Raw genomic sequence first — 13,862 nt, 5'->3', positions numbered from 1 at the left:
CTTATAGAACCCAAGACCACCAGCCCAAGGCTGGCCCCACCCACAATGGGCCGCGCCCTTCTGCATCAATCACTAATTAAGAAAACCCTCTACACAGGTTTGCCGACAGCCCAATCCTAAGGATGGGAGGCAAGATGGAGGTGTTTTCTCAGTTGGAGTTTCCTCCTTTCAAATGACTCCAAGTTGTGGCAAGTTGACATAAAATTAGCCAGGACAATTGACCTCTTATCAACCTGACACACATTACTTTTTAAGACATAACCTTTCTTTCCTTTTATTTTGTTCATCCCCAGGATCTCACCAAAATTTAGTCTCTGTAAACATCCAAACTCCTTTAAAACCCCAAGTCTCTTAAAAATTCAAAGTCTCTCAATCATGGGCTCCTATAACATAATAATAATAAAAAAGCTAAGTACTGTCTCACTCCAAGAGGGAAGAACCAGGGCACAGTCACAATCTGAACAAAGCAAAATCGAGATCCAACAGCGTAAACAGCTCAGTTGCAGAAACCTAGGATCCATTCACCATCCTTTGGGGTCCTCCAAGGGACTTCTCCTTGGGTCACTTCTCCAGCTCCATTCACTGCAGCACACACAGTCTGTCTCCTAATCTCGGCAGGCTCCGCTCCACTCCACCGCTGCTGCTGTCCTTGGTGGTCATCCCGTGGCACTGGCATCTCCCAAACCCTGGGGTCTTCAGCTGCAACTGGGCTGCACTTTCACCAACAGCCTCTCCTGGGCTCTCTTCATGGTGCCAAGCCTCAACTTCTCTGAATGACCCCTTCAATCCTAGGTCTTCAACTGCTACCAAGGCCTTACCAGCTCCAACAGCCTCTCCTGGTCTCACACAGTGCCAAGCCTCAGCTGCTCCCCATGACCCGTTCATGACTTCAAAACCAGCACCACCTGGGTGACTCTTACACTACCAGATTCAGCTGCCAGCAGGAGGTCAGCTGCACTCTGGATGATTCTGGAAAACAGGTCCTATGTGCTGACTCTCAGGAAACATTTCCCAAAGATTTCACCTCAGTGATGCTGGTCCTTAATCACTGCTATTTCTCAGCTCTGGCTGACCAGACACAAATGGCCTGGTGGAGTCTTTGCTTCCCTCTGAAACGTCACAAGCCAGGCCTCCATCATCCACACTGCTCTAACATTCTTATCTTCCAAGATCCTACAGAACAGCTCACTGAACTCTCAACACTCAGTGGCTCTTCTATCCCAAAGTTCCAGCGTCCTTCCACAATCCTCCCCAAAACAACATGGTCAGGTCTGTCACAGCAATACTGCACCATCCTGGTACCAACTTGTCTTAGTTGGGGTTATTATTGTTGTGCGAAACACCGTGACCAAAGCAACTCGAGGAGGAAGAGGTTTATCTGGCTTACACTTCCACCTCACTGTTCATCAGTGATGAGTAATGAAGTAAAAGTCCCAGCCCCGGGTTTCCCAGAGCTCTAGGATGCTCTGAGCACCGGATTCATTGCCTTGTCTTAGTTAGGATTATGATTGTTGTGACAACACACACACACACACACACACACACACACACACACACACACAAGGTGGGGAGGGAAGGGCTTATTTGGCTTACACTTCCATATTGCTGTTCATCATCAAAGGAAGTCAGGACAGGAACTCAAGCAGGCCAGGAACCTGAGGCTGAAGAGGCCATGGAGGGGTGATGCTTACTGGCTTACTTTCCCTGGCTTGTTCATCCAGCTTCTTTATAAAACTCAGGACCACCAGCCCAGGGATGGCACCACCTACAATGGGTTGGACCCTCCCCATCAATCACTAATTAAGAAAATGCTCCACAGCTTGCCTACAGCCGGACCTTATGGAGGCATTTTCTCAATTGGTGTTCTGTCCTCTCAGATGGCTCTAGGCTATGTCAAGTTTGCATAAAATTAGCCAGCACATGGGCAAAAGTTGACAGATTTCTTTTAAAATCTAGAACAAGGCGGGAGTATCCATTCTCTTCACTCTCTTTCAATATACTGTTTGAAGTCTCAGCTAGAGCAATGGGCAAGAAAAAGAATTAAAATGGGTACAAATAGGAAAAAATCCCTATTTGCAAATTACATGAACCAATAGTTAAAAGACCATAAAGACTCCTCCAGAAAATTCCTAGACCTGAAAAACACTTTCAGAAAAGCAGCATGTAACAATCAGTGGCTGTCCTGCACCTAGCATGAACGCACTGAATGCTGGGAAATCTGGAATCAACATACAGAAGCCTGAAACTCGTCCCATCTCTCATCTTGTATCAAGACCTCAACTCCACATGGATCAACCAACAACAAATGTGAGCTCATGAAATGGAGAGCTTCGGGGGCTGGAGAGATGGCTCAGAGGTTGAGAGCCCTGCTTGCTCTTCCAAAGGTCCTGAGTTCTATTCCCAGCAACCACATGGTGGCTCACAACCATCTGTAATGAGATCTGGTGCCCTCTTCTGGCCTCCAGGGATATGTGCACTGTATACATAATAAATAAATTTAAAAAAAAAAAAAGAAAGAAATGGAGAGCTTCTCACAACAAAGGGAAGTACCAATTGAATAAAGAGGGCGCCAAGACAATGTGCACGCTAGCGGGCACTCAACCTCTGACGGGGCATTGCCGAGGAGATGGTTCAAAGACCTTAAACTGTCTAACCACCAAGAAAACAACCCAGTTTTTTAAATGGGCTACAGAAGAAGCAGAAACTTCCTTTTAAAAGATGTACAGTGTCTAGGAAATGCTTTAAAAAGTGTTCGGCATCCTTAGCCTTTAGGGAAATGCAGATTAAGCCACTTTAAGAATCCTTCTCCCCCAGCCAGAGTGGCTTTTCATCAGGCATAGCAATAGCAACACATGTTGGTGCTGATGTGGGGAAAGGACTCTTTACACACTGCTGGTGAGGGTGTAAACTAGTGTGCCACTTCAGGAGGAATCAGTCTGGGGTGGGGGGTGTCTCAAAAAACTAGAAACAAACATGCTAGAAAACCCAGCGGCACCACTCAGGGACTCTACAGCCTGTGACAAGGACATCTGCACATCCATGCTCATTGTTGCCCTGTTCACAACAGTCAGTGATGGAGAAACCCAGTGCCCATCAACTGGCTGAGTAATAAAGAGGTGGTACATAAGCACAGGGGCTATTACTCAGCTCGGAGGACAAACGGATTCATGAACTCTGCAGGGAAAAGGATGGAATTGGAAAAATGTATGAGTGAGGTGACCCAAGTCCCAAAGGATACATATGTCCTCTCTTATGAGGATTCTAGCTTCAACTCTTCAGTTCAGTTTGTCTAATGTAGAGTATCTTTTTTTTTTTTTTAAGCTGAGGATCAAACCCAGGGCCTTGCACTTGCTAGGCAAGCGCTCTACCACTGAGCTAAATCCCCAACCCCAATGTAGAGTATCTTATGGAAACCAGGGAAAGGAATGGGGTGAGGAAGATAGGAGAGAGAGAGAGAGAGAGAGAGAGAGAGAGAGAGAGAGAGAGAGAGAGAGATTTTAAAAAGGTAAGGGGGGTACTGTAAAGTGTTGAGGGAGGGAGGGGCCAGGATAGGTCCTAACCTGTGGCCCTGAGGCATTGGTAGCCTTCTTGAGGCCCTAGACCTTCATCTTCAATCCAAAGATTGAATGAGTTGCCCTCACCTCTTGGAGGCAGATCCAGGGAGCAGTGGTTGCATTCTCAACTTGGCCTCTGGATCTGATCCTGGGAGTACACTTGGTGGTGGGTTCTGTCATGTAGGGTCTCTGATAGGATCAAGGTGCTCACTGGAGCTAACTCTAATCTCAACCTTAACCCTGACTCCCTCCCATTGGTTATGACCCTAGTTCTGGGGCTAAGAGTTCTCATAGGAAGTTCTGATAATGTCTGGATACCCAAGTAGCCCAGGCTCTGAGATGCCCAGGGCTCAGGTGTGGCAGGAGGATTGGCCATCTCCTCTGTACACAGAGCTCTCAGCCTCAGGCAGAGTAGAAACTTCTGGAACAGGCAAGTGGAGGCTGGGAGAAGCTGGGCTAGTCACAGAGTTGAGACTGCACACTTGTTCTGTATCTGGAACTGGACCTACCAGACGACAGGGGCCAGCCAACCTCTGGTAGGAAAGGTCCCTCCACCTATGTCAAGATAGGACAGTCATGATGTTCCTTAGCAGGACAGAGGACTGGAGAACAAACACATTGTGAATCTCTCTGGAGGCCTCACTGTCTTCAGTGTTTCCTAGACTGAATCCATCCAGGTACCTGGGGCAAGCTAGAGGCCTAAGGAAGGCAGTAGTACTACCATTCTGGGGCTGCTCAGCCTTTATCCACTCCACTCATCCAGCAAAAGTGCCCAACTGGACAGCAGAGGGCGCCCAAGCCCAGCATATTGGCCTCCAAAGCCTCTCTGGGCCTCACTTCCTCCAGCCTTTGCATCTCGTTCTGGAGCCGGGAGAGGAGGCTGGAGAGCAGGTCCCAGACTTTCGGGGTGCTATGCAGTCCCCACTCTCCCCATGTATTGTCTGTGCTAGGTTGTGGTGCTGGTTTGCTGGTCTGGGCTCCCAGAAGGCCACACACTGTTGTATGTCGAGAGCCACTGGAGTCCCAAAGTCTGGCAGCACGCTCATTCTGGTGCCCTTGAACTCCAAGCTGAGATGCTGAGACTGCTGGCCCCAGTAATGAAGGTTTTCCTAGACTTCTCAGAGAAGTTCCAGCTTCAAATGCTGGTCACCTTAGTGGCCTCAGCTGCATGGCACTCAGCACAGTTGCTATCCTGGCCTACCCACATGGGGGCCTTGCATGCCCATCTCTCTCCCCTCCAGACACTAACCACCAGAACATGAGGGTTCCAATCTGTGCTGAGGAGGAAGCTGGTATAACCCAGGACCCATGAGCACCTCAAGTCCTAGTGCTGAATTTGGGGGACTCTGCCTCCCAGGGCAGGAGATATCTGAGTCAGACACCTGAATCCAACATCCCAGGCACCCCAGACAGGCCCTGAATGGGGACAATTCATCTCACTCCCTGTAGGTTTTAATTCTTTTGGCATGCGAATATCAACAATATTTTACTTTTTAAAAGATCATCCTCCTTGGGAGTGCTTGAATGGTCCCTCCGTCCCTGGAGACCATGGAGCAAGAACAAAGTCCCTTTTCCATAGGACAGCAAGATACATCACTTGCTACAGGGTTTGATAGGTCAGAGAAGTCATGTAGGCTCAGAGATGTTCCTAGGAACTCCAGATGTGACCCAGAGTGCACATCTGCCTGGCAAGAGGCCTCCTCGGGATAGGGCAATGAAAACCAGATGCCAGGAAGGGTACCTCCTAGTATGGTGGTTCTTAACCTGTGGGTCACAATCCCTTTGGAGGTCAAATGGCCCTCTCACGGGGGTCACATCTCAGCTATCCTGTATGTCAGATATTTACATTACTATTCACAACAGTAGCAAAACTACAGTTATGAAGTTGTAAAGGGTCACAGCATTAGGAAGGTTGAGAACCGTCCTAGCACATCTGTCCAGTGTCTACCTACACAGGGTCTGCACAGGGGCCTGTTTGTTGATTGTGGCCTCCTGGTAAGGAATGGAGATGGTCCTGCCCTGATACTGCCATTATGACCCCATCACAAACTCCCACGGACCAAGAGGGGCATCTCCTGGCCATTTGGCAGAACAATTTTTGCTGTTTCCCTGGCCCTGGGTCACAGTCGATGGCCGAGCTGGAACCAACCCAGATCTGAGTGTCCCTGGCTCCATAGGTCCCCAGGCTAGAGCACAGAGGGTAGAAATGACCCTGACCACCTCCCATAGCCTGCCCTGCTGCCCTGGCTAATCCTGGGCCCTTGGTCTCCTCTACATCTCCAGAGAGGACCAGGGAGAAGGGTCTCCCATGGTTTGGTGGTGAGGCTGGTAGACTGAGAGGCAAGGTGACCAGCCAGGCCACCCAAAGGTACCAGGGTGAAGATTCTCCAAGCCCCAGTGTGATTGAGCAGTCCCTTGTATATCTTGAGGTTCCCTGTGGAGATCCACTGGTTGCCTAAGGTGAAGAGTGAACTGGGTCTGGAGTATCCTGTGCTTGGCTGCCCATGTCCTGTTCTCTCCTGCATGAAGCCAAGTGGGGTGAGGAAGATTTCTCCTCTGAATGGGCTTGTCCTCAGTAGGACTCAGGTGACCAGGTTGTAGCAGCTTTCCAGGCAAGAGTCTTGGGGCAGTTGGGAGGACGTCTATCCAGTGAGGACAGTGTGAGGTTTATGCAGTGGTACCTTCTATCCAAGTACCAGGGTCTCTGCGGAGACACGGAGCCCAGGCAGGGTGTACGCCCGGGGCTGCTCTGCAGCCCACCCTGTTTGGCTGAAGAAGGCAGCGATCTTGAATATGGGCCAGCAGTCTGGATGCGCTGAAGGGTCGGGTTGGGGCTCTAGTCCCTGGGGCATCACTTATGGACTCGGGATGGGGGCCCACTTTTGTGGCTACTGAGGGATAGACAAGGAGGGCAGACCCTAGACCTGGGGGTCCCAAGCGTGGTCCTGAGCCTTCAATCGATCTCATGTTGAAGCTCTGTCTCTACCAGTCCCTCAGAACTTCTAGGGTACTGCTGAGCCCATCCCCCATGCCACAACTCCAGCAGCACAAATCCTTCCCAGGGTTAGCAGAACAGGAAGTGACTCTTGTTCGCAGGAATGCTTGGCTATCATTTCCAGACCCTTGAGGGTGGGCTTTGGGGACCCAGGTGGCGAGGCACCACGATGGCTGTCATTTTCCGGGAAGCCCCCTCCCTAGGGGCCTGCCTAAGCCTGCAGCTGGCCTTTGGTGTGGAGCCAGGCTGCTCCTCCAGAGGCCCGGGCCTCTGCTGGAGAAATATCCCTGCCAGATGTTGCTCTCTCTGCAGGCAGGAGGCCAGTATGAGGTAATGGGAAAGATTAACCCATCCAGAACCACAGCCCCCAGCCACCATGTTTATAGCCAGCCATGCTAGCTAACAAGTAGGCAGAGAGGGTCCCTTGAGGAGCGGTGAGGGCCCAAGGATCCTTTGTACAAGGATGTCCCCAAGTGTTCTTGGGACACTGTAGCTCACAGCAGACCCCTGTGGATGACTCTGCCCAGTATGGGTCTGCCACCCACGGCACCTAGCCCCTGCCTTGCACACGGGTATTTCTGAAATATCTCTGGATCAAGGGTCCCCACTTTTCAGAGCCCTTGCCCCCACCCCCAAGGTCAGGCCCACAGCCCAATCTGCTCCCTGAGAGGAGGGAGTCATTGTCCCCTGGGTGGATGTTGGAAACTTTGATGAAACTAAAGGGTTACAAGAGGCCTTGGGGTTCTGCCCCCTGACTTCTGGCCTAGATGGCCGTCATCAGCAAGCACAGAGTGACAATGGTACTCTCCTGTGGCCTGTGCAGCTGACCTGGCTGGCTGTATCCCCAGGGCTCTGCTATCTCCACAGAGAGGGAGCAGAGGCTCTGCGTGGATTGGGTGGTGAGGCCAGGGATGGTGTGTGTGTGTGTGTGTGTGTGTGTGTGTGTGTGTGTGTGTGTGTGTGTGTGTGTGTGTGTGTGTACTAGATTAGAGCAGAAAGCTCTGCCTGCAGCTCCCAAGATGCCTGCCCTCTGAATGCTTTTCTGTGTGTTCAAGCACTAGCTCCAGCTGGCGTGGAGGGTCTTAGCAAAGTGTCTGTTTCCTGCCTCTGCCCAGGGGAAGCTTCTGCACGTCCTCAGAGTCAGGGTCACGCTCCCAGGATGGCGCTTTGGCAGTGGGGACTCCAAGTCTAGAGACAAGATTTCCACAGGGATCTGTGGCGACACCCATGTGCTGCAGCCTGTGGCATGGGTCAGCTGCTTTTCTGGGAGAAGTCTCTTCCTCGGGGAGGGGGGTGGGGGGGGGAGAGGAATGTAAGCGCAACATGAATTCTCAGGCTTCATTGCCAGCCAGGGTTCCCAGAATATCCACCCTCAGATTTGTGGGTTTGGGGATAGTCCCAAATAGCCTTGGTGCCCCTCAGGCCAAGTTGCCAGGATCAATGCCACCATGTATCCTTGAGCTCCTAGCCAAGCCTGTCTGGAAAGGGAGGCCTGGGATTCCCCACTTACCCTCGGCTGCTTGGCTCTTTTCTTGGGGCATCACGGACACAACTCATTTTAGTTCTGTAGTGTCTCTTTCAAATGACAGCACACAACCAGAGCTCCCTTGTCTGCTTCTCACCAGAAAATAAAATTGTCAGTTTTCAGACAACAACAACAACAGAACAAAAAATAAATTAGGTTCATGTACAGCCTGGGGCCAAATAAGTTGGAGTCACTGAGTACAGCGGGGGTGGGGGGTGGGGTGTAGGGGAACAATGGAGGGGGTCTGCCTTCATGGAGCAATCACTTGAGTGCCATGGGCATTGTCTATAACAGTGAGCTGCCTATCTGCCTCATGATGAGAGACCATCCCCATGCACATCAGGCCCCATCTAGCTGGCTCTGTAGGAGGACCCCAGACCTTTCCATTTATGTCCCCTGTAGGGCCCTGGTGACACCCCGTACTCCAGTGCCCACCCAGCTCAGTCTCATGGCCTTAGGGATATTGTACAGCTTTTGGCTTATCCAACAGCCCACCACCTCTTGCTGTACCTGTTACTGATTTTTTCTGGTTTTGTTGTTACAATGTTGTGGAGCCCACACAGACTCATGTGCTGATATAATTTTATACCCCATCTCTAGGGGACATTCTTGGCTGTGAATGTACATGTCACTTGGGTAGATACTACCAAGTTACTCTGCCCACTTAGCATACCCTGAGAAGGACAATATTGTCCCCACATTGGTGCCAGTGATGGGGACCAACAGCTGTGTATAATATCTCCAACCTGGTATTAGAGTGCTGGTCTTTATTTCCTCCCCATGAGCAGATCAATGTCTCCCCAGCATATAATTATGATGCTCCTCTCCAGAGCCCTGCCTTCCCAGTCCAGTCATCAATGAGAGGTTCTTTGTCAGCTAATAAGTAGCAAGTGGTTGCTGAGGGCTCACAGCTCAAATGATGGTCATCCCTGGCAGTGGCTCCAAGAAAGATTACAATTCTGATTGATGGCTCTGGAAACCCAGACAGCTTGCATTGCCTGGCCCCAGGAGTAAATTTCACCAGGAGTGCTCCCTGCCCAGGTGACTCACTTGGCATTTGGTAAGCTGGAACTGAGAGACAGGAGCCACCCTGTCCACAGTGTACCTCAGGCATGCAACCCAGTCTGGCCCCAGCTAGATCATAGGGCCCTGTGTACCAGCACTGCAGGGATGTGGGCTCCTCAGAATGGAGGAGAATCATTGTCCACGCTGAGGTGCTGGACAGGGGAACAGGGGAGTCCCCTGTGTGGGGCCTGTGGGTGGGGCCACATGCCTGCCAGGCATCCCTGCTAGTTCCAACATCCACAGTGAGGCGCCATGGAAACAGAGTGTAGCTCATGGAAAACATTATTTTCTTTGATGAATCATGTTCTAAGTTGGGAAGAAAGTTCACTAGACAGTTGAGGCAGTAAAGGAAACAGCACTGTCTTTGTTCAGCTGATGTGAAAAGGGGTTGGGTCTTTGGTGTTGGCAATAAAGGCATCTCTCCAGAGTCCACACCCTGGGAAAGGCTGGAGACATTCCGGAAATCCCAAAGACCCCAAAGTGGGCTCTTCAAACACTGGGCAACCCCATCCTTTGGCTTCCACGCCTGTCCTCCTGGACTCCCTGTCACTGTACTCTCTAAAGGCATGTGGCCTTTTTCTGTGGCTGGAAAATCCCAGATCGCTCTTCTTCCGGCCTTGCCTGGTGGTGCAGGATGGACAGACTCCCGTCCAGTTAAGAGACACCTGGAAATGCCTAGGCCATCTGTGAAAACGCTGGGCATCAGCACCCTTTGAGGAATGGGGTCAAGCTGTTTTCAGAGTGCGTGGCCTATCTCTTCAGCTGTGAATGGACAGGCCTTGGAGTTGGTGCAGCAGGCAGCCAGTAGTCCTTGACTGTGACATAAACCCTCAGGTCAGGGAACACTGTTCCACACCTGTCCTCTGCCCCAAAGCTTGTAGCCTTTGTGACCCCTTTTCTAACCAGTTCTGGCAGGTGGAGTCCATGGAGGGCACTAGTTCACGTGTGAGCTGTCCTGGGAGGTGACCATGAAGCTGCCCATAGGGCCAGGGATCAGCAGACTCCCAAGCTTGGACCTATCTTCTTGGGCCATACATCCTCATGCCTCAGTTGGACATATGGGATGAGCCCTCCCCAACTCTGTCAGAATGGGAAACTACAAGGCATGGGCTGAAACCTTGGCACCAGTGTTTGAGGTTGTGCATATGCCATTAAAACCAGAAGCTTGGTGTGGGGCCAGAGAGCCCAGCCCTCCACTCCAGGGGACTCTATACCTGAGCTACAATGCCCACCCAACCACAGGGTACTGGGGATTTGTGTTACGGCCTTCTGGTCTCACAGTAAAAGCTCCTTATCCTTGGTCCTACATAGCTGGCCACCAGAGTTCTAGAAGGTGCTGGTCAGTGGGCCACATGTTCTGGACTCTGAACTAACACAGGCCAGTGTGGCCGCTGCTGGGTGACATGGGTGATAGCCTGATTTGTAAGCTCTTGGCACAACAAGGTATGTTGCAGGGGTTCCTTGCTGTCCATAAATGTGGGCAGGCACTGACAGACTGCCAGAGATACAAGGAACTCAGACTGGTATGGCAGTCACCAACCGAGACCACAGATTAGAGGGCTCTCTCCTTCACAGATAGCCCTCTCTGAAGGCTATGGGGCTCAGGAACAGTGGGGCCTAGCCAGTGGGTCACCACCAGGGCATGCTGACTCAAGATCAGAGCAGGGGGCTTCCCTGGCCTCTCTCATCTGTAATCCTTCTCCCCAAAGACCCCACAACCCCTTCATGAAGCCCTTGGGTCACCACCTGTCCCCTCCTGGTAGGAGATGCCATGTATGTATGTATGTATATATGTATGTATGTATGTATGTATGTATGTATATATGTATGTATGCCTGGGCAGGCGGGCACCACAGAGGCAGGGACCTGCCACCCATCATGTGTCACATGAAGCCACTGCAGTTCTTAGAGCAAAAGCACATAGGGATTTTTATCATTTAGTTTTCTAAGATGTTTCCAAGTCAGACAGGATGACGACCGTTCCCATGGTGGCGCCCTTGTGGCATTTGGGGCTGCATACACCGAGCAGGATTTGAGTGATGTTAAACACCCCTACCTTCCCCAAAAGCAAGCTTTAAAAATAAAAAAGTTTTGTTTTGTTTTGTTTTTCTTCCTTAAAGAGCTGGTAGAAAAGACCCTTTGAAAAGAGACCACGTGCTGCTGGGGCTGGTCACCTGCAGGCCGAGGGGGCGCTGTTGCTCCGTGGAGAAAGTGGCTCCCCCACTCCTTCCTGGCCACGCCCAAGACTTCAGAGCCTCGCTCCAGAGCCACCTAAGGGTTGACAAAGGCAATGTCAGTGGGTTTTCATTCTTTCCAGTTTCCACTCATTTCTTAGGTGTGTAAAAAGCCTGACATCCCCACCCCACCCCATCCCCACCACAAGGGAGTTGGGAATAGGAAAGAGTCCCTCAGGCATGCATCTGTGGCCCGCCTCCCGCTTCAGGCCTGACCCTTCTGCTTAGCAGCCCTGTGCCCACAGGTCTCCTCGCTGCCCACTTGACTCACTGACCCCTGACCATGCTGCCTGGGTGCTTGAGACCTGACAAAGCCTCTGGAACTTGTTTGGAACTTCAGATCCAGGGGTCACCTGGCCCTGAGTGCCCCAGGGACTGTAGGCCAGTCTGCAAGGGAAGAGAGGACCTCAGGTCACAGGGAGATAGTTGTGGGCTTGCTGCTGCTCCACTCTTTTTGAGGACACACACACAGGTGAATTTAGGCATCTACAGGGCTGAGACTCAGGGCCCTTGGTACCCCACACTTTCCCTTGACTGCTCCACAGGGCAGTTTTCTCCCAGCTTTAAAGGCCCGGCTGGCTCAGGAGCACACTGCCCAGGAGAGAGACACCCAAACGTGACCTGCAGCCTGGCAGTGATTTGAGTCGGGGGGTCAGTAGCAAGGAGGTTGGCCAGAGATAATCTGAGAAGACTCAACAGGGGCCTAAAGGGATCCTGGGGTGGGGGGGGGGGAGACAGCGAAACACAGAGATAAAATAAGGAGGCTGAGAGAGGGACCAGGGAGAGACTGTTGGAATGAAGGAACACTGTTACAGTTAGGGGTGGGCTGTGGAGCTGCAACAGTGGCAATGGGGACCAGGTGGCTGGGATTCTCCAGGACAAGCTGTGTATTCTGTCCATCACAGCTCTCCTGTCTGTCCACGGAGACAACCTGAGGAGAGGAAAAGCAGGTGTCCTGGGGCTGCTGGGGGCTGGGAGGGCAGGGCAGTGAGCGTGTATGGTGTATGCCTGGGCTGAGGATTGCAGAGCACTAGCCCCACCCCCCCCCCCACCAATGACTCAGCACCAGACTAGCTATAAAAGGACACATAAAGCTGTTTGAAGGGTCTGCTCTGAATTTCTTGGTTAGAACACCCCCAAGCCACAACTGACGGCACCACTGGGCTGCACCTCCCATCTTGAGGCTTCTTCTGCAGTATCATCCACCCATCCTGGGAAACACCGGCTAAGTGAAGCAGGGGCGGTCCAGTGTCCGCCGCTAGCATGTAGCTTGCTGAGGGGTCAGCACTGGTACCCTATGTTTCTCTGGCCACCCTTTATTTACTGTCCCAAGACCCGCCAGACCTGCTGGCGGTGCATGGCTTTAAACCTAACCAGGAGAACTCTGTGACTGTCCCCACATGATGCTGTGTCTCAGCTATCACTGCTGCATGACAGACCTCTGCTCTCGCTGGCTCAAGAGAGCACATTCCTGAGAGCCCAGCATGAGAGCCCAGCATGGGAATCAGCACGACTACCAGTGAATCTGTCCATGTGAGGACACAGCCACACCAGGCCCTGGCTGGATGGTTTGAGCTGTCTTTATTGCTCGGTATCCCTGTTCTGTTCCCCAAATGTCAGCACATGAGGGTCACCACCCTATAGAGGGAACAGCTCAGCTTGTGGGGGCTCCAAAGCCCAAGGAAGCAAGCCATAGGAATAGCATGAGGCCACAGCCTAAAGCTAAGGGATGGGGGCAGGAGGGTGGGGGTACGTGAGTTTAGTGTCAGTGAGACCATGTGTCCTTCACGGTGACACATTCTGTAGGCCAGATGTGAAAACTAAGGATGCAATCTCGCGGAGGCCTGGGATCAAGCGTCACTATTATTTTCTTCAAAGAACTCTTACTATTAGTGATGTTACTATTTGTAATCAAGCTTTGTGTTGTAACAACTACACAACTCTTCTGGAATCTTCTCTGGGCAAGGATGGCTCTGGCTTTATCTGGAGTCCTCTCCTCCAGGGACTTTATCAGTGGGGAGAGAGAGAGAGAGAGAGAGAGAGAGAGAGAGAGAGAGAGAGAGAGAGAGAGACTGAGACTCTTACACAAACACATCCATCCATATGGCTGTTGTTGACAACTTCGTTTTCCCATAGTAAAGATCAAAATACCTTTGGCAAACAAGTCTTTAAACTGGAGAGTCAGCTATAGGAACATCTCCAACGCCCGAGAAAGCAGCGTTGGTGGGAGTCCGCTCTCACACCAGTAAACTGGGCTGGTCAGTCCCACAGGCTGTGTTTGGAATGAAACTGCCAGAAATATTTCCTGAAACTTCTTTTGGGATCACATATTTCGGACACACTACATTTCATTCTTTATTACACAGGGCAGTCGACTACGAGCGAGCAAACGCCCCACACACTGTGGCAACTGGAGTCCCACAGCCCAGGAGTATCTCAGATCACAGTACGCCAGAGGAGAGGGGCTTTTTCTCCTCAGGGTTCCGGAG

Source organism: Onychomys torridus, chromosome 18 (genome assembly GCF_903995425.1).
Source record: "Onychomys torridus chromosome 18, mOncTor1.1, whole genome shotgun sequence".
NCBI classification, from domain to species: Eukaryota; Metazoa; Chordata; class Mammalia; order Rodentia; family Cricetidae; genus Onychomys; species Onychomys torridus.
This window is presented reverse-complemented; position numbering follows the sequence as displayed.